This window comes from Triticum urartu, chromosome 1A (assembly GCF_056163025.1).
Source record: "Triticum urartu cultivar PI428250 chromosome 1A, HENAU_Tu73, whole genome shotgun sequence".
Taxonomy (NCBI): Eukaryota; Viridiplantae; Streptophyta; class Magnoliopsida; order Poales; family Poaceae; genus Triticum; species Triticum urartu.
The window spans coordinates 261,417,472-261,438,386 of record NC_141873.1 but is presented as its reverse complement, the minus strand read 5'-3'; the positions used below and the strand labels follow the sequence as shown (position 1 = coordinate 261,438,386).

Below are 20,915 nucleotides of genomic sequence, written 5' to 3'. Positions count from 1 at the left end.
TCAGGAGCCCCCCTTTTAACGCGCAAGCGGATTTCATAGGAGAAGAGGGAGCTCGTGGTCCCGCCTGCCATCACCTTCAGGAGATTCCTGGAAGCCAGCACAAGGAGAGACACAGTTTGCCATTACGGTTGCCGGTCCACCGCTGGTCCCTCCACGAGGAGATGAAGGCACTGAGGGCCTGGTGAGGTGACGTGCGTGGCATCGGCCCCATGGCAGAGGCAGAGGCTCGCGTCATTTCTTCAGCCGCGCTGATGCGCGTCTTCAGCCACCTCTATCTTCGTGATCCTGCCGCCCGCCTTGACGAGATGCCGGAGCCCGTGGCTGATGAACACTGCTCAGCCGCCCCCGCAGCCGTGAAAGGTCAGGTGGAAGCCCTACTGGAGAAGTTCGACGCCTTCACCCCCGCGCCTTCGACCAGTGGTGCAGGTGAAGACGACGCCACCCAGGAGGGGGCACCTCTTGCAGGTGCCGACGGTATCGAGGGATGACTGGCTTGCGGCTCCTTTCCTATTGAAACTACCACATCATGTAGCGTGCCTCGTGGAGGCGTTTAAACTTGTGTTTGATATTCGGAGAACAATATGTCTTGTAATATTTGCTTTGAGATTTTGCGATTTTCTTCCTATTTGCTTTATGTTCTACGTCGGTAGAGCCTGGCCCCATGCATACCTCAACCGCCATTGGGCCGACCGGAGACCAGGATGGAACCAAGGAGTGAGGGGCTACGTGACCAGTTAGGCTCCTGAGTCGCGATGCTCAGGAGTCCCCCTTGACGCGCAAACAACTTATAGGAAGGAGACACGAGGATAGTATTAGTGTTCTACGTCGGCAGGGCCCGACCCCACACATACCTCAACCACCGTTGGACCGACCGGAGACCAGGACGGACCCAAGGAGTGAGGGGCTACGTGACCAGTTAGGATCCTGAGTCATGATGCTCAGGAGTCCCCCTTGACGTGCAAACACCCTTCATACCTTCGCCCTCGCCGAGGCTCGGGAGTGGTGCACGACGACCAGGTCCGAGGGACCTGGCGGGGTGGCGTACGCTTGGGTGTGACCCGAGCGCAGCCCCCGTGCCCAGCCCCTTCGCACGGCTCTCCCGAGGGGAGGCATTGCGTTGAGGCCAGACACCGAGCCCGGAGGCTCCCTGAGGTTGATACGGCCATGAGGCTGCCCTCAGTTGTTTATCACCAGGACGGACCATGGCACTTCCACACTTGCATGTGCATAGCCGCTCCTTGGCAGTGTCGACTGCCAGCGCGGAGCATGGTGCTTCCACTGGTACGTGGGAGGGGACTCCCTACTGCGGAGAGCCCCTGGGGCGTGTACAGCCCCGCCCTGACACGTGGCTTGCACGATAGGGCTAGACGAGGTGTGTCTGGGCACTCGTGAGCCAGCGCGGGACTCACGAGGCCCTACCTCAAGGTGGGTTGCGCCTGGTCTTGATTCTTGTTCGCTGTGTTGGTCCTGTGAGGTGGTCAGACAACCTGCGCCGAATGAATCTCCTAAGGTTATCACGTGAGAAAGCCAAGCACCAATAGCCCCAGGAGGTGACATGAATGGGGCTGGCCCGCTAGACAGAGCTCAGCCGTTGGATTTATCGACGCTGCAGGGACGGACCCGAGCACAAATGCTGTGCCTAACCCTCTCACGCGAAGGGTCCTGAAGAAAGACGACCGGCGCGCGGCTCCCGCGGTGGGCGACAATCAAGCACGTGATGGTCATAGGTAGAATAAGCATGGAAAGCAAACTAGCTCAGGTAAATGCATGAATGATACGCACCACTGGGTTCGGCCCGAGCGGCTTGGGGATGATGCAGCCCGAAGGGCGCCCCCAGCATGGTAAGCTAAAGACATAAAAAGGGGTACATGCCACAGGGATGGACCCACGCGACCTGGGAATGATGCAGCCCTGAGGGCGCTCCCAGCTAAATAAACTTGGAAAATGTCACCTCATTTCGTTGATGAAGGGGTGTTGAGGCAACTGAAGGTACGCGGTGAAGGGGTTGCACCTCATGAGCCACCATGGCCCTGAGCCTCGAGAGGCTCTGGGGGTCTAGGCGGTTCCTTGAGGAACGTCTCCATCTTCACCGGGACGGCATGGTGACTGGCCTCCTGAGTTGCCAGGGCACGCCGCAGGTTGCGCTGGAAGGCAGCAACCACGCTCGGCAGGCCGAACAGCATACAAACGTAGTTGTGAGGTGGACCTTCGCAGCGCCCAACACGCGAAGGCCAGAAGCGCTACTGAGATGCGGCTCGGTTGAGCCTTGGTATGTCGATGTAGACACACGGCTCACCACCCTCGCCTGGGTGGGGAGGAACGCCAGATGGGCGGCGGTCGCCGCGTATTGCTCTTGCTTCCTAAAGCTCCTGAGATACCTTGGTGTTGAACTCCTGAGTGCCGGACGGTCCTTGCCCAGTGTCCTCCTGAGGGAGACGTGCCGCGAAACACGCCTCCAAGTGGTGCCCGAGCGCCTCCCTCGTGACGTTGGCAAGGTCTGAGGCCCTCCAGAAGAGAGCCCCTGAGCCCTGCCCGAGGAGGGCACCAGGCACGCCTTCCTATGCGACAGAGGGAGGCGCCCCAGGTGCGGGCGCTGATCCTGACAAGGTGCCACTTGTGGCGCTGCCCTCCTGAGATTTGGCACGGAGTAGCTGCTTCTTCTTTTTGGGGTTGACCTCAGGAGGGTACCGAGCTGCATTGTTCCCGGGGTCTTTGATTGACGCTGCTTGAAAGGCGCGCTCGAGGGAGCACACTGCATCTCTTTCTTCGCAGGGGACTGTGATGATCCCGCCGCTTCCTGGCATCTTGAGGACGTTGTAGCCGTGGTGCGTCACGGCCATGAACTTGGCCAGGGCCGGATACCCGAGGATGGCATTGTATGGCAGACAGATGTGGGCGACGTCTAAGTTGATCAGCTCGGTGCGGTAGTTGTCGCGCTGTCCGAAGGTGACGGGGAGGTGGACCTGCCCGATCGGGGTGGTGGAGCCGTTGGTCACTCCTGAGAAAGGCTTGGTGGGCTGAAGCTGATCATATGGCACTTGGAGGTTGTCGAACATGTCGACGGACCAGACGTTGAGCCCTGCGCTGCCATCAATGAGAGTCTTGGTAACTTGCACGTTGCTAATGACTGGTGAACAGAGCATCGGGAGGACGCCGGTGGTAGCCGCGCACTTGAGCTGATCTGCCGAGCTGAACCTGATGGCGCACTTGGACCATCTGAGCGGGCGCGTGGCCTCGAGCTTGGGGAGGACTGCATTCACTTCACGAGTGAACTGTTTGAAGATATGCTGTGAGGCTGGGGCTTGAGCTCCGCCCAAGATGCAGGCGATGGCGCACGACTCCTGGAAGCCCCCAGCCCCCTCGTCCTGATGGTGGTCGTCATTCCTTCTTGGTGGCGGCGGCAGTAGAGGGAGACCGGCGTTGCCCTGAGGACGATCCTCACGAGGCTGATCCCTCCAGGCACCCTTGCGAGACTGATCCTGCCAGCGGTCCTCATGAGGCCGGTCTTGCCACTCCTGGCGCGGGCCACAGTCATCCCAGCTTCCGCCACCATGTCCTCCTCCTCGGCCGTAGCCCCGGTCATTGCGCTCGGGGCGTCGACCGAAGCGTCCTTCTTGAATGGCTCTGATCTCTTGACAGTCGTTGGTGTTGTGGCTATGCAGGTTATGGAAGGCGCAGAACGGTCGGCTGCTCTTCGATGACTCGGGCTGGTCCCTGCCACGCTTTGTGTCCGGCTCCGCCGCGAGCACGGCTGCTCCCTTGCGCTTCACGTCTTTGGCCTTGGCTTTCTTCTCCTCCGGGTCCGCAGCGAGCATCTCGAGGACGGAGAGGCGCCCCTCCTCAACTCTTGCGCACTTGGTCGCCAGGTTGAACAACTGCAGAGACGTGCACGGCTCCTCGTGGATGGCGAGCTCCTCCATCATCTTGACATTGCGGACGCCATCGGAGAATGCGGAGATGATGGCCTCGTCCGTCACCTTGGGGATCTTGAGGCGAACGTTGTTGAAGCGCTGGATGTACTTCTGGAGGGTCTCTCCTGGTTGTTGCTTGACGCAGCGTAGGTCACCCGCAGCCGGTGGGCGGTCGCGAGTGCCCTGGAAGTTGGCAACGAAACGGTCGCGCATCTCGTTCCAGGAGGAGATCGAGCCTGGAGGCAGGTTCAGGAGCCAGGAGCGGGCACCATCCTTGAGAGCCATGGGGAACCAGTTCGCCATGACTTTCTCGTCGCCATTGGCCGCCTCGATGCTCAGCTCGTAGAGTGATATGTCTCTAACGTATCTACTTTTCCAAACATTTTTGCCCTTGTTTTGGACTCTAACTTGTATGATTTGAATGGAACTAACCCGGACTGACGCTGTTTTCCACAGAATTGCCATGATGTTGTTTTATGTGCAGAAAGCAAAAGTTCTCGGAATGACCTGAAACTCCATGGGATATCTTACAATAAATAATAAAAAATCCTCGCCAAAGGTGAAGACCAGGGGGCCCACACCCTTCTCACGAGGGTGGGGGGCGCCCCCCCATAGGGCGTGCCCCCTGGAGACCCCCCGACTCCAACGCCAACTCTATATAACTGCTTTCGGGGAGAAAAAAATCAGAGAGAAGAAATCATCGCGTTTTACGATACGGAGCCACCGCCAAGCCCTAAAACCTCTCGGGAGGGCTGATCTGGAGTCCGTTCGGGGCTCCGGAGAGGGGGATTCGTCGTCGTCATCATCATCAACCATCCTCCATCACCAATTTCATGATGCTCACTGCCGTGCGTGAGTAATTCCATCGTAGGCTTGCTGGACGGTGATGGGTTGGATGAGATTCACCATGTAATCGAGTTAGTTTTGTTAGGTTTTGATCCCTAGTATCCACTATGTTCTGAGATTGATGTTGCTATGACTTTGCTATGCTTAATGCTTGTCACTAGGGCTCGAGTGCCATGATTTCAGATCTGAAGCTATTATGTTTTCATCAATATATGAGAGTTCTAGATCCTATCTTGCAAGTCTACAATCACCTATTATGTGTTATGATCCGTTAACCCCGAAGTGACAATAATCGGGATACTTACCGGTGATGACCGTAGTTTGAGGAGTTCATGTATTCACTATGTGCTAATGCTTTTTCCCGTTTCTTTATTAAAAGGAGGTCTTAATATCCCTTAGTTTCCATTAGGACCCCGCTGCCACGGGAGGGTAGGACAAAAGATGTCATGCAAGTTCTTTTCCTTAAGCACGTACGACTATATTCGGAATACATTCCTACATTACATTGATGAATTGGAGCTAGTTCTGTGTCACCCTATGTTATGACTGTTACATGATGAACCACATCCGGCATAATTATCCATTATTGATCCGATGCCTACGAGCTTTCCATATACTGGTTTACGCTTATTTACTTTCCTGTTGCTATTGTTACAATCACTACAAAACACCAAAAACATTACTTTGCTTTCATTACTCTTTTGTTACCGTTACCATCACTATCATATTACTTTGCTACTAAACACTTTGCTGCAGATACTAAGTTTCCAGGTGTGGTTGAATTGACAACTCAGCTGCTAATACTTGAGAATATTCTTTGGTTCCCCTTGTGTCGAATCAATAAATTTGGGTTGAATACTCTACCCTCGAAAGCTGTTGCGATCCCCTATACTTGTGGGTTATCAAGACTAATTTCTAGCGCCGTTGCCAGGGAGCATAGCTCTGTTCTTTGAGTCACTTGGGATTTATATCTGCTGGACACTATGAAGAATTTGAAAGACGCTAAGACAACAATTTATCCCTCAACTACGAGGGGAGGTAAGGAACTGCCATCTAGCTCTTCACTTGATTCACCTTCTGTTTTGAGTAAGCTTGCGACACCTACACCTGCTTCTGCTATTCGTTCTGATATGTCGTGTTTTATTGATGATGCTACTTCTGCTATACATGATACTTACGATGAAACTACCTCTATGCCTGATACTACTATGCCACTTAGTGATTTTCTTGAGGAACGACTTGCTAGGGCTAGAGAGATTGAACCTATTGAATCTGATTATGAAGATGAAAGTGATGATGAAGAATCACTTGTTATTCCTGAGGGTTATTTATTTGATCAAGAAGCTTCTTTAGCTATTTTAGCTTGCAGAGATAGATATGAACTCAAAATATTATTAGCTAAATGGAATAAGCAATCTCTAAATGCTAGGATGAGACCTGACCCTGCTTTTTCTACTTCACCTATCTGTGTTGCTGATAAGGATTATGAATTCTCTGGTGATCCTGATATAATTACTTCGGTTGAATCTGATGCTTTTCATGGCTATGAATCTGATACTGTTGTGGCACATCTTACTAAATTAAGTGATATAGCCACCCTGTTCACTAATGATGAGAGATCTTGCTACTTTTATATCCTTAAAATATTTCTGTTCTCATTAAAGGGTGATGCTAAGATATGGTTTAATTCTCTTGATCCTGGTTGTGTGTGTAGTCCCCGGGATATGATTTACTACTTCTCTGCTAAATATTTCCCTACTCCAAAGAAACAAGCTGCTTTAAAGGAAATATACAACTTAGTGCAAATTAAAGAAGAGAGTCTCCCACAAGCTTGGGGGAGGCTTCTCAAGTTACTTAATGCTTTGCATGCTCATCCTCTTAAGAAAAATGAAATACTTGATATCTTTTCTAATGGACTAACCGATGCTTCCAGAGATTACCTGGATAGTTGTGCTGGTTCTCTTTTCGGGGAAAGAACAACAGATGAAGCTGAAATCTTATTGAATAATATGTTGACAAATGAAAATAATTGGGCACCTCCTGAGCCAGCTCCTGCTCCTATTGATGATCCTATTCCTAAACCAACTCCGAAGAAGAGAGGTGTTCTATTTCTCAGTCCCGAAGATATGCAAGAGGCAAAGAAATCTATGAAAGAAAAGGGTATTAAAGCTGAAGATGTTAAGAATTTACCTCCTATTGAAGAAATACATGGTCTTAATTTGCCGCCTATTGAAGAAACATATGATCTTAATCCTTTATTTATTGAAGAACCTCCAGACCTCGGTAACCCGACACAGGTAGTAAAGGTAAATTCTCTCTATAGATATGATAAAGCTGAAATCCCTCCTACTAAAATTGCTAGTCAATGATTGGATGAGTTTGATAATTTTATGTTTAAGCAAGAAGACTTCAATGCTTATTTTGGTAGACAATTAAAACAAGATGCTGATATGATTAAATACTTGGGTGATTATATGGCTAATATTAGAGGTGAACTTAAACTTGTTAGCAAACATGCTTCTATGGTTACCACTCAAGTAGAACAAGTACTTAAAGCTCAAAAAGAATTGCTCAATGAGATGAATAGTAAGAAAAATGATCATGCTGTTAAAGTGGCTACTAGAACTGGTAGAATGACCCTAAGAGAATTGAGCAAGATTCTCAGAGAAATAATATTGATGCACCTAGTTCTTCTAAAAAGAAGAAAAAGAAAAATGATAGAACTGTGCAAACTTCTAGTGAACCTATTGCTGAACCACCTGATAATCCAAATGATATCTCTATGTCTGATGCTGAAATACAATCTGGCAATGAAAATGAACCTAATGAAAATGTTACTGATAATGTTCATAATCATGCTCAACCTACCAGTGATAATGATGTAGAAAACCTGCTGTTGATCTTGATAACCCACAATCAAAGAATCAACGTTATGATAAGAAAGACTTTGTTGCTAGGAAACATGGTAAAGAAAGAGAGCCTTAGGTTCAAAAACCCAAGCCTTTTCCTCCCAAACCATCCAAGAAAAAGGATGATGAGGATTTTGAGCGCTTTGCTGAAATGATTAGACCTATCTTTTTGCCTATGTGATTGACTGATATGCTCAAAATGAATCCTTATGCTAAGTACATGAAAGATATTATTACAAATAAAAGAAAGATAACAGAAGCTGAAATTTCCACCATGCTTGCTAATTATACTTTTAAGGGTGGAATACCAAAGAAACTTGGAGATCCAACCTACTATACCATGCTCCATTAAAAGAAACTATGTTAAAACTACTTTATGTGATCTTGGAGCCGGTGTTAGTGTTATGCCTCTCTGTTTATATCGTAGACTTGGCTTGAATAAGTTGACACCTACTGAAATATCTTTGCAAATGGCTGATAAATCAACTACTATCCTGTCGGTATTTGTGAGGATGTGCCTGTTGTAGTTGCAAATGTTACTATTTTAACGGACTTTGTTATTCTTGATATTCCCGAGGACGATAGTACGTCTATTATTCTTGGAAGACCTTTTCTTAATACTGCAGGGGCTGTTATTGATTGCAACAAAGGCAATGCCACTTTTCATGTTAATGGTAATGAGCATACGGTACACTTTTCGGGGAAACAACCTCAAGTTCATAGTATCAATTCTATCGTAAAAATTCCATCGATTATATTTGGAGGTTTTGAATTTCCTCTTCCTACTGTCAAGAAGAAATATGATATACTTATTATTGGGGATGTGCATATCCCCATTGAGGTAACCTAGTGTTATTCAAAATTTCTCCGGTTTCATGTTAATCGGAATGAGTTTGTTAACAAGACTTGATCAACCTTGTTAGTGGATTCCTTTTGACGAGCATGAGATGGATGAAACTAGAAGCACAACCTTCTGTACCCTCTCTATACTTTCTGTTCTGCCACACCCTAGCTAGTTCAAGCATTAGAGTGTGCATCATGTTTAAATTTCTCTTAAATTTGAAATGGGGAAGGCAGAAACCCCCTACACCCCCTGGAAACAACTAGGGTTTACTAAAATTATTTTCAATGAACCTGAAATGCCCTTCTAAAAAGTTCACCATCTTTGTCTTGGGTTAGAACCTCTGGCAAAATTGGTGCACAATTTTCTAGGTCAACAGAAGGTCATTGAATTAAATCATAAGTATTTGAATTTGGGCATTTAAATGCTATAAAATAATTTAAATGCTCAAATAATTCTGGAAATAAATGTTTGCTGTTGGAAATATTCTAAACAGAGCCCACAATTATTTTCAGGATTTTTGTAAACGTTTTAGTATTTTAATTAAAGCCCAACAGTTGTAGTTAAATAGAAAAAAACAGAAACAGATCAAAAAAAGAGAGAGAGGGAGCCCACCTGGGCCTTACCTGTGCTGGCCCAGCCACCTGGCTCGGCCCAGCCGACTGGCTTGCTAGTCGTCGTCCACCTCGAAATGACAGGATGGTCAACACCCGCAGCAACCCTGCTGCCTTGGAGCAGGGGGAAGCCAGTGCAGCTAGGGGTGAAAATCTACCTCACCCGCCTTCTCTAGCCGAAGTGATGCTGGAGGCGGAAAGAAACAAGTGTGAGACTAACCGCCTGCTAGAGCGGATTGAACAGAACACTGCACGTCATCCGCGAAATGACTTGGTGTCAGTCAATGACTTCATCAAGCTGTACCCACCAAAGTTTAACCATTCCGTCGAACCACTCGACGCGGATGACTGGCTTCGTAGCATCACTCACAAGCTACGTTCTGCCAACGTAGCCGAAGCCGACAAGGTTACTTATGCTGCCTATCACCTCGAAGGCCCTGCTAGCCTCTGGTGGGAGAATTTTGAAGCTATGCGCCCGGTCGGCCAAATTACTACTTGGGCTGAATTCAGTGAGGCTTTCCGTGAGCATCACATTCCGGAAGGTCTCATGGATCGCAAGAGGGAGGAGTTCTGCAACTTCACCCAAGGAAGACTGACTGTGGATGCTTATAGTCGTGAATTTGGGAATCTGGCACGTTATGCCCCTGAAGAGGTATCTACTGACGCTAAGAAGCAGGCAAGGTTCCGCAAGGGACTTAGCCCTGAGCTTCGCCGCGATCTCCGTCTGCACGAGTGCACATTCTTTCAGAAGTTGGTCAATAAAGCCATCAGTGCTGAGACAGGCCAGACTGATTATGACGCTTCATGCAAGCACTCCCGTGATTTTGGCTCTTCATCCGGCTCTGGAGCTCAGAAGCGCCGGGTGTGGATCCCAAGCACGGCACTGCCACCCAGGTTCATCCCGAGGCCATCCTTTGAGGCGCCTCGTCCCAACCAGCAATTTGCACCGCCCAAGCCCTATGGTGGCCCCGCTGCTAATGCTGCTCCACGCCCCAATGTGGTGACATGCTTTAAGTGTGGAGAGCCGGGTCACTATAGCCGAGTGTGTCCCCAGAACAACAACCCCATCCAAAATGGAAAGTCTGTTGGCCGTGGTAAGCCCGCGGGAAAGACATTCTACGCCAAGCCGGTCACCACTGCCCGTGGCCATGTCAACTATGTTTCAGCTGAGGAGGCTCATGAGGATCCTAACGTCGTCCTTGGTACGCTCCTTGTTAACTGCCATCCGGCATCTGTTCTTTTCGATACTAGAGCATCTCATTCATTCATATCCGAGAACTATGCTCGATTGCATAACATGACATTCTGTGACATGCCCACTTCCATGGTAATTCAAACTCCGGGTTCCAAATGGCAAACTTCTAGAGTAAGCCATGGGAACGAAATTCTTGTCGATATACTTGTCTTCCTTGCATCCTTAATAGCTCTCAAGTCCTCGGACATAAACATCATCTTGGGTATGGACTGGATGTCAGCTCATTATGCTAAGATTGATTGTGCCACTAGAACCGTTCAACTTACTCACCCATCGGGCAAGACAGTCAATGTCTTAACTCGAGTGGCCAAGTGCCAGCTTTACTCCTTAAATGCCAACCCCCTTCCAGACCTTGAGGCTGTTCCGGTAGTCCGAGACTTTCCGGATGTCTTTCCAGAAGAACTGCCAGGTGTTCCACCTGACAGGGATGTTGAGTTTGTGATAGACCTTGTTCCAGGAACCGTTCCAATTTCTAGAAGACCCTACAAGATGGCACCCTTAGAACTAGCCGAGCTTAAGAACCAACTCGATGAGTCCTTGAAAAAGGGTTTCATCCATCCTAGTTCCTCTCCTTGGGCTTGCCCCGTCCTCTTCGTCAAGAAGAAGGATGGAACGGATCGAATGGTTGTGGATTATCGACCTGTCAATTTGGTCACCATCAAGAACAAATACCCGCTTCCTAGGATCAACGATCTGTATGATCAGCTCGTTGGATCCTCAGTCTTCTCCAAGATGGATTTGAGGTTGGGCTACCATCAAATCAAAATCAGAAACGGGGACATTCCCAAAACGGCCTTTGTTACTCGTTATGGCCAATACGAGTACACCGCTATGTCCTACAGTTTAACCAATGCCCCAGCCACCTTCTCCCGGTTAATGAACTCGGTTTTCATGGAGTACTTGGATAAATTCGTCGTAGTATACCTCGATGACATACTCATCTACTCCAAGAACGAAGAGGAACATGCCGAACATCTAAGGCTGGTATTGATGAAACTCCGAGAGCATCGCCTTTATGCCAAATTCTCCAAGTGTGAATTTTGGTTGCCAGAAGTGACCTATCTAGGCCATGTAATCTCTGGTAAGGGTATTGCTGTCAATCCCGAGCGAGTTCAAGCCGTCCTTGATTGGACTCCACCTGAGACGGTTAAGCAAGTTCGGAGCTTCCTTGGCTTAGGGAGCTATTGTCGCCGCTTCGTTGAGAATTTCTCCAAGGTTGCTAAACCTCTAACTGAACTCCTCAAGAAAGATAAAAAGTTCGAGTGGACTCCACAGTGCGAGTTCAGTTTTCAGGAACTGAAAAGACGCCTGACATCTGCTCCCATACTGGTACCACCAGATTTCTCCAAGGACTTTATTATCTATTGCGACGCCTCGCGACAAGGACTAGGTTGCATACTCATGCAAGATCGTCAGGTAATTGCCTATGCTTCATGGCAATTACACCCACATGATGAAAATTATCCCACACATGATCTAGAGCTTGCAGCTGTAGTCCATGCACTTAAAACTTGGCGACATTACCTTCTCGGTAATCGTTGCGAGATCTTCACCGATCACCAAAGTTTGAAATATATCTTCACCCAACCAGATTTGAATCTCAGGCAAAGACGTTGGGTTGGGTTGATCTCGGATTACGACTTAGGAATAACTTACACCCCGGGCAAAGCCAATGTCATGGCTGATGCGCTAAGCCGTAAGTCCTATTGTGACAACCTGATGTTACAACAAAGTCAACCACATCTCCATGAGGAATTTCGTAAGGTTAATCTTCACATTGTTCCTCGAGGTTTTCTATCCACCCTGGTAGCGAAACCTAACCTTATGGATCAAATCATAACCGCCCAGTGGTATGATAAGGGCATATCCCGAATTAAGGAAAACATCGCTAGCGGAGTTGCTAAATGTTTCTCCATGGATGAGCGAGGTGCTGTCTTCTTCGAGACCCGTTTGGTGGTTCCCAAGAAACAACATCTACACCAGTTGATCCTTAAGGAAGCTCATGAATCCCCTCTCACCATTCATCCCGGTAGTACTAAAATGTATCAAGACCTACGCCAGAGGTTTTGGTGGACTAGGATGAAGAGAGAAATCGCTTAATACATTGCTAATTGCGACATTTGTCGTCGTGTTAAAGCAGAGCATCAATGGCCTGCTGGCACCCTTCAACCTTTGGCTATTCCCGAGTGGAAATGGGATAAAATCAGTATGGATTTCATCACTGGGTTTCCCAGGACCAAGAGAGGGAATAATGCCATCTTCGTCGTGATCGACCGACTTTCCAAAGTAGCCCATTTTCTACCTGTTCGTGAGAGTATCACCGCTAGCTAGCTAGCTGATTTATACATCTCCCGAATAGTGTCTCTTCATGGTGTTCCGTTGGAAATTAACTCAGACCGTCGGAGTCTCTTCACCTCTCGATTTTGGGAAAGTTTCCAAAATGCTATGGGAACTCGTCTCTCTTTTAGTACCGCCTTCCATCCTCAATCAAGTGGTCAGGTAGAGCGAGTCAATCAAATTCTGGAAGGTATGATCCGAGCTTCTGTCATCTCGTTCGGAATGAGTTGGGAGAAAGGCCTTCCATTCGCGGAGTTTGCTTATAACAATAGTTATCAAGCCAGCTTGGGCAAGGCTCCTTTCAAAGTTCTTTATGGACGAAAATGTCGAACGCCTCTTAACTAGTCAGAAACCTGGGAAAGACAACTCTTTGGCCTGGATATGATTCAGGAAGCAGAAGAGCAGGTTCACGTTATTCGTGAGAAATTGAAAACAGCCCAATCTCGTCAAAAGAGTCAATATGATCGTAAACATAAGCCTATGACTTATGAAGTCGACGAGAAGGCTTACCTTCGGGTTACCCCGTTAAAGGGAACCCATCGTTTCGGTATCAAAGGCAAATTGGCTCCTCGTTACATTGGACCCTTTCGCATTCTTGCCAAACGAGGAGAAGTTGCCTACCAATTGGAACTACCTCCGCATCTTTCCAGAGTTCACGATGTCTTCCACGTTTCACAACTCAGGCGTTGCTTCGGGGATCCTATCCGTGGAGTGGACCACAAAACGCTTGATCTACAAGATAACCTCTCATATCGGGAATATCCCGTTCGTATCCTTGATCAAGCCGAGCGTACCACTCGACGTCAGAATATCATGTTTCTCAAGGTTTAATGGTCACACCATTCCGAGAAAGAAGCCACTTGGGAAAGGGAGGATCGTCTTCGACTCGAGTACCCCACCTTCTTTCCAGAGGATCCTAAATCTCGGGACGAGATTCTTTTGAGTGGGGGTGAGTTGTCACACCCTAGCTAGTTCAAGCATTAGAGTGTGCATCATGTTTAAATTTCTCTTAAATTTGAAATGGGGAAGGCAGAAACCCCCAACACCCCCTGGAAACAACTAGGGTTTACTAAAATTATTTTGAATGAACCTGAAATGCCCTTCTAAAAAGTTCACCCTCTTTGTCTTGGGTTAGAACCTCTGGCAAAATTGGTGCACAATTTTCTAGGTCAACAGAAGGTCATTGAATTAAATCATAAGTATTTGAATTTGGGCATTTAAATGCTATAAAATAATTTAAATGCTCAAATAATTCTGGAAATAGATGTTTGCTGTTGGAAATATTCTAAACAGAGCCCACAATTATTTTCAGGATTTTTGTAAACGTTTTAGTATTTTAATTAAAGCCCAACAGTTGCAGTTAAATAGAAAAAAACAGAAACAGATCAAAAAAAGAGAGAGAGGGAGCCCACCTGGGCCTTACCTGTGCTGGCCCAGCCACCTGGCTCGGCCCAGCCGACTGGCTTGCCAGTCATCGTCCACCTCCCGCCAGGAGGACGCGGAGCGCGTGGCCGGCGCCCGCGGCCACACGCCGGCCACCTCCTGCTTCTGCCGACGTCCTGGAGACGTCCAGGGATGCCACGCGACCCCCACGTCCCCCTCTCATCCTCGCTCACTCTCCCCCTCGTCTCCCTCACTCTCTCCCGTGATGCCCGAGCGCGTTCCTCGCCGCCGTTCGCCGTAGACGACGCCAGAGCCACCCCCTCGCCCCTCCGACGAGCCCAATAGCTCCGCCACGTCGCCCTGCACCTCCCCGCCGACCCACGCGACTCCAACCGCCGCCGAACGCCGTCTTCGCCCTCGTCTTCAACCTCGGGCACCCGAGCCATCTCCGGTCAATTCGCCGCCGCAAGGACCTCCCCGAGCTCGCTGACCCCCTCTTCGACCCCGCTGTGAGCTCCTCTTCCTTTTCCCCTAGCTCCCGTGCTCGTTTGGCCCCTGTAGCCCCCACCTCCACCGCACCCGAGAGCTCCCCGCCGCCGGCCATGGCGCCGTCGTGGCCAGAGCCAAAGTGGCTCGAAGCCAAGCCCACCGTTGAGCTCAGCGCAGCACCAGGAACCCGTAGCCACCACTAGCTCCTTCTCCCGTGCACCGTAGCCTCGAAACCAACCCCGCCCGAACTCCGGCCGCCGCCACGAGCTCGATTCCGGCGAGCTCGCGCCACCCCAGCTCCTCCCACTTGCCCCACTAGATGCGCGCGAGCCCCAGCTACGCGTAGCACGTCTCCGCCGTCGATTTGGTCACCGGGGGACCAAATCTGAATCCCTCCGCCGTCTCGGCCTCGCCGGCGGCTCAACGCCGGCGGGATTAGCCCCGCCGACCAGGAGTTTGACCCAGTTTGACTCCTGGGTGGGCCTAGGTAGACCCCCCTGAGTCTATGACAGGTGGGGCTGGTCTGCTAACTAATCTAGGATTAGTTTTAACTAATTTTAATTAAAACAGTCACTGACATGTGGGCCCAGGCCCCACTGACAGCTAATTAGTGTTAATCTATTCCTGTTAATTAGCTGAGAGGCTGACAGAAGGGGCCCACCAGTCAGGTTTGACCTGGGCTGGCGCCTTTGACCTGCTGAGGTCAGCATGACGCAATGCTGACGCAGTAATGCATTTTCTGGATTTATTTTTATTTAGGAAATTCCAGAAAATAGTCAAAACTTCTAAAAATCATAGAAAATCAACCATAGCTCCAAATGCAAAGATTTATATATGAAAAATGATTAGAAAAATTCAATCTATCCATCTGTAATGGTTTAATGCATGACAAAACAAGTTTACCTTGTTGTTTAAGCAGAATAAGGAAATGCACTATTAAAGCCATGTTTAATAAGCTAATAATTGAATCTTTGATTCAAATAAGCACATTCCTTTCTGTTATAGCTTGCCTTAGGCCAAGACACATTCATATTGCCATATCATAGCATGCATCATATTGTTGCATATCGTCATGTGTTGATTGTGTTCCGATGTGTTCATCGTGGTAGGTTCTGCCTCCAAGGATATTCACGAGTATCCAACTGAAGGGCAGTATCCCACTACCACTCCATCAAGCAAGCAACCCATTGATCATTCCGATACAAACCCATGTTCTTGCTTCTGCTCTTGTTTACTGCATTAAGACAACGCGATTCAAACTGCTGTGTGCTACGGTAGTTGAACCCTTATCCTCTGCATGACCTGTCATTGCCACAGTAACTAGATGAAACCCACTAGCATGTGTAGGAGTTGATTGAGCCATGTATGTGATTCCTACCTTGCTATGCCTGCTATGCTTAGAGTTGTGTCAGGTCTGGTTCATCTGGGTGATGGGCTAGAGTGAAATGCTTATGTCGGTAATATGAGGGACGTGTTGAACATGTTTTGGTAAAGGTATCGATGAGAGGCCATGTAGGAGTACATGGTGGGTTGTTTCATTGAGATCGTCCCTAAGAACTGAGATCTGTATGTGTGATTTAAGATTCAGCTACTACCATGCATTGGGATCCTTAATTGACCCTCTCGGCTTCTTAATCACCCTAGTACTCTGTCCAGGAGTTGCAAATAGTTTCTGGTGTTTGTAGGTTATGTGTTGGCGGCCGTGCGTAGCGCTAACCCTAGGGGTGGGCTATGTTGCGGTAGATACACCGTGGCATGGTGTACCGAGTCACCCGTTTGGTGTCTCGGGAACCCTGTTCACATCGTTCGGGGCCGTATGTGGAAACCTCGGCCGGACTCCCTGCGGATGGAACCTGGATAGGCAATAAACCTGGACTAGAGACTTAAGTGTTTAGGTAGGCCGTGGCCGACACCCTCGCTGGGCTTCCGCTTGAAGGTTGCCGAGTACATGTCGTGTAAACGGCGGTAAGTGGTGAAAGCGTGTATGAAGAAGTACACCCCTGCAGGGTATAAAACTATTTGAATAGCCGCGTCCACGGTAAAGGACTACTTGGTTGCCTATACAGTTCATAGACAAGTTAATGGATACTACTAAAAGACTCAAGATAAGTGTGAGTACCGAGGATGGGCCTCTCGTAGGATGACGAGGGAGGATCCACGGTGGAGTATTGTGTTGGTGAGTAGTGGACTCGTGTGCAAAAACTATTTTACTGGTGGAGTTCCGTAGGATAGCTTAGCCAAGAGTCAAAGCTGGCTTGCTGCATTAACCCCACCACCTTCTTGAAAATAAGCATGTATAGTAGGTTCTGATGTAAGACTTGCTGAGTACCTTTGTACTCATGTTTTCTTAATTACTGTTTTCAGACGACAACACTGCCCCCTCCGATGGGTTCTACGTAGACCTTGACGTCGACGAGTGACTAGCCACCCAGGTGGTGATCCTGGCCATGGAGGGCCCTATGTAGATAGACATGCTTCGAGAAGCCTTCTTTCTTTCTAGAGTCTGTACTCAGACTAGTTGCTTCCGCATGTGCTTGTATGATTGTATGACTTGAGTGTCGGGTCATGTGACCCCTGTCTGTATGAACTTGTTATGTATGGCTCTCTGGAGCTTTTAAATAAAGTACTTGAGTTGTAGAGTTTTGTTGTGATGCCATGTTGTATGTACTCATATCGGGCATATTGTGTGTATGATTGAAATGCTTGGTATGAGTGGGATCTGACAATCTAGTTGTTTATCCTTGGCAGCCCTTCTTATGGGGAAATGTAGTCTAGTGTTCCTCGAGCCATAGTAGTCCGCTACAGCTCGGTTCACCGGAGTCCTGCTAGCCCAGCACTACTGCTCAGGACACTTGACTGGCCGGCATGTGTTTCACTTCGTTCCTATGTCTGTCCCTTTGGGGAAATGTCACGCGGTGATATCCGGAGTCCTGCCTAGCCTGCTACATCCCGGGTTCCCCGGAGTCCTGTTAGCCCAGTGCTACAGCCCGGAATCACTCGCTGATGACCGACATGTTCGATGTGATTCATGTATGCCTGTCTCCATAGGTCTGTGCCGCTTTGGGTTCACGACTAGCCATGTCGGCCCGGGTTCTCTGTCATATGGATGCTAGAGACACTATCATATACGTGAGCCAAAAGGCGCAAACGGTCCCGGGCCATGGTAAGGCGACACCCGTGGGATACCGTGCGTGAGGCCGCAAAGTGATATGAGGTGTTACCTGCTAGATCGATGTGACTTGGAATCGGGGTCCTGACATGTTCTTTAGTTGAAATAAAATAAAAATAAATAATTTTCTGTCTATTATCTGATTATCCATGCAATACAAAAATACCTCGAAAATAAAAGTTCTCCAAATGCCCTGAAAATTAAATATGATTTTTTATAGAATATTTGAGGATTTATGGAACAAAGAACACACCAGGGGGGCCAACCACCTTGCCACGAGGGTGGAGGGCGCGCCCCCTGCCTTGTGGGCCCACGGTGGCCCTCCTCCACTTATTCCTGCACCCATCTTCTTCTTCCTCCTCCCACAAACACGAAAAACCAACTCAAGCACGAGTTCCAGCTCGTTTTGCTGCCATTTTTGATCTCCTTGCTCAAAGCACCTCTCACAAAACTACTTGGGGAGATTGTTCCTTGGTATGTGACTCCTCCATTGGTCCAACTAGTTTTTGTTCTAGTGCTTTATTCATTGCAAATTTGTGTTTCTTAGGTGACCCTGTTCTTGAGCTTGCATGTCAAATTTATATGGTTCCAAGTAGTTTTGATGCATGATATAGGCCCTAGGCACTTGTAGGAGTAGTTGCTATCAATATTATTGAGTTTGGTTCACTTTTATTTTGAAGATACTGAAAATTTCAGAATTTTTCAGAAAATGATGAGGAGATTATTGAGGGGCTCATCGAGCCAAAGCTCGAAGGAGAAGGCACCGAAGCCTAAGTATAATTTGCCGCGTACCACGGAGGTTCGGGCGTGTGAATGGCCCTCCGAGGATTTCTTGAGAGCAGCCGGGATTTATGAAGATTTTCATGAGTTGGCTCATAATGTAGGCCTCACCGCTTTCCTCCACGACCAATGCGATCAGTATCTCTTACTCACAAATACCTTTGTGCAAAACTTTCATTTTCATTCTAGGAACTCACCACCTACGGTGGAGTTTCATTTATATGATGAGCATAAGGAGATGTCACTTTATGATTTTTGTCGGATTTGTTTAGTCCCTTTTGGGGGCAAGACAGTAGAACCACATCATGATGATGTGGAGGGATTTATTAATACTATCACTGTAGGGGAAACTAGGGAGGTTTTCGATGCACGAATCACTAGCATACATTTTCCTGTTTTACGTTACTTTGCATTATTTGCTAGTCGTTGCTTAATTGGACGCGGAAACTATGGAAACCTTAGTATCCCTGATATTATTATTTTGCTCCAAGGTTTATACAGTGATAAAACTTTTAGTATGGGCGGCATTATTGCTAGACGGTTAAGTATGAACCGTACTAAGGGTCCCATCTTTGGAGGCATCTATGCTACACGCCTAGCTGCACATTTTAACATTCCTATTAGGCATGCTGAGAAGGAAGAAAAAGTGCTACCTCGTGTTTATTTAGATTATAAAAGTATGGTGGCACATGATTTTATTGTTAAGAATAGGGCAGGAGAGCTTAAATATCAATTGTTCTTTAATAAACATCATCTTGAGACCATTACCTTGCCTGCTCCTTCTTTGTTTGATTTGACTGTAGGCAAGTACCTTGTTCCGTTGACGGCTATCCACGCCTACCGGAACCCTGCACCAGCCGAGGAGCCAGAACCGGAACCACAATTTGATCCTTCACGACAGTCTAACTATCAGTGGGACCCAGAGATGATTGCCAGCCAGTGGCAATCGGAGCCTTCTTCTTCCTTATCGCAGTATGACCCCAACTATTATTATGGATATCAGCCTGGCCAGTCGTGGCCATAGACCAACTTAGGCCAAAAGCCTAAGCTTGGGGGAGTACGTATTTCTCACCGATATTACATTTATGTTCACACACACTCATTGCTAGATGTCGGTGCTCATACTTTTTCATTGTATTATCCATGCTAGTTTATTTCCTTTTATGCTTTCTTCTTGTGTGTTTAATAAACCTTAAGAAAAACCAAAAAAAATAGTTGTAGCTTTTAATTAATTTACTTTCCATGCTTGTAGTAGTAATTAAAAAGAAAACCCAAAAATATTTCCTGTTCTTCTTTTGCTTGTTGGGAGCTTTCCTGTGTAAATAGTTTTATTTCTTTTCTTTTCTTTGGCGGTCAGTAGGAGAAGACCATGATTAAATTGTTGAAGTGGCTCTTATATGCATTATTGTTTATCTAACAAAAGAGCCCATATTGCCTGGTCTTCTCCTGTTTATTGAATGCTCGCAGATTCCAGCTTAGTCCAATGCACGTGCACTCTTATTATTATTCACATCGTTCGGTCGTGCAAGTGAAAGGCAATTATGATGATATATGATGGACTGAATGAGATGAGAAAAGCTGGTATGAACTCGACCTCTTTTGTTTTTCTAAATATGATGAGTTCATCGTTCTTGATTCAACTTGTTATGAATAAACATGTTTGCAATGACAATTAGAGTGTTGGAAATATGCCCTAGAGGCAATAATAAAAGCATTATTATTATATTTCTTTGTTCATGATAATTGTCTTTATTCATGCTATAACTGTATTATCCGGAAATCGTAATACACGTGTGAATACATAGACCATAATATGTCCCTAGTAAGCCTCTAGTTGACTAGCTCGTTGATCAACAGATAGTCATGATTTCCTGGCTATGGACATTGGATGTCATTGATAACGGGATCACATCATTAGGAGAATGATGTGATGGACAAGACCCAATCCTAAGCATAGCACAAAGATCGTGTAGTTCGTTTGCTAGGGCTTTTCCAATGTCAAGTATCTTTTCCTTTGACCATGAGATCGTGTAACTCCCAGATGCCGTAGGAGTGCTTTGGGTGTATCAAACGTCACAACGTAACTGGGTGACTATAAAGGTGCATTACAGGTATCTCCGAAAGTGTCTGTTGGGTTGACACGGATCGAGACTGGGATTTGTCACTCCATATAACGGAGAGGTATCACTGGGCCCACTCGGTAATGCATCATCATTATGAGCTCAAGGTGACCAAGTGGTTGGTCACGGGATCATGCATTACGGTACGAGTAAAGTGACTTGCCGGTAACGAGATTGAACAAGGTATTGGGATACCGACGATCGAGTCTCGGGCAAGTAACATACCGATTGACAAAGGGAATTGTATACGGGGTTGATTAA

At 47.6% G+C, this 20,915-nt stretch overlaps 1 pseudogene; it reads right to left on the bottom strand.

The window, feature by feature from the left end:
- Positions 1 to 2,558: 2,558 nt before the first annotated feature.
- LOC147990781 (uncharacterized) overlaps positions 2,559 to 20,915 on the bottom strand; it is a 29,391-nt pseudogene continuing 11,034 nt past the window's right edge.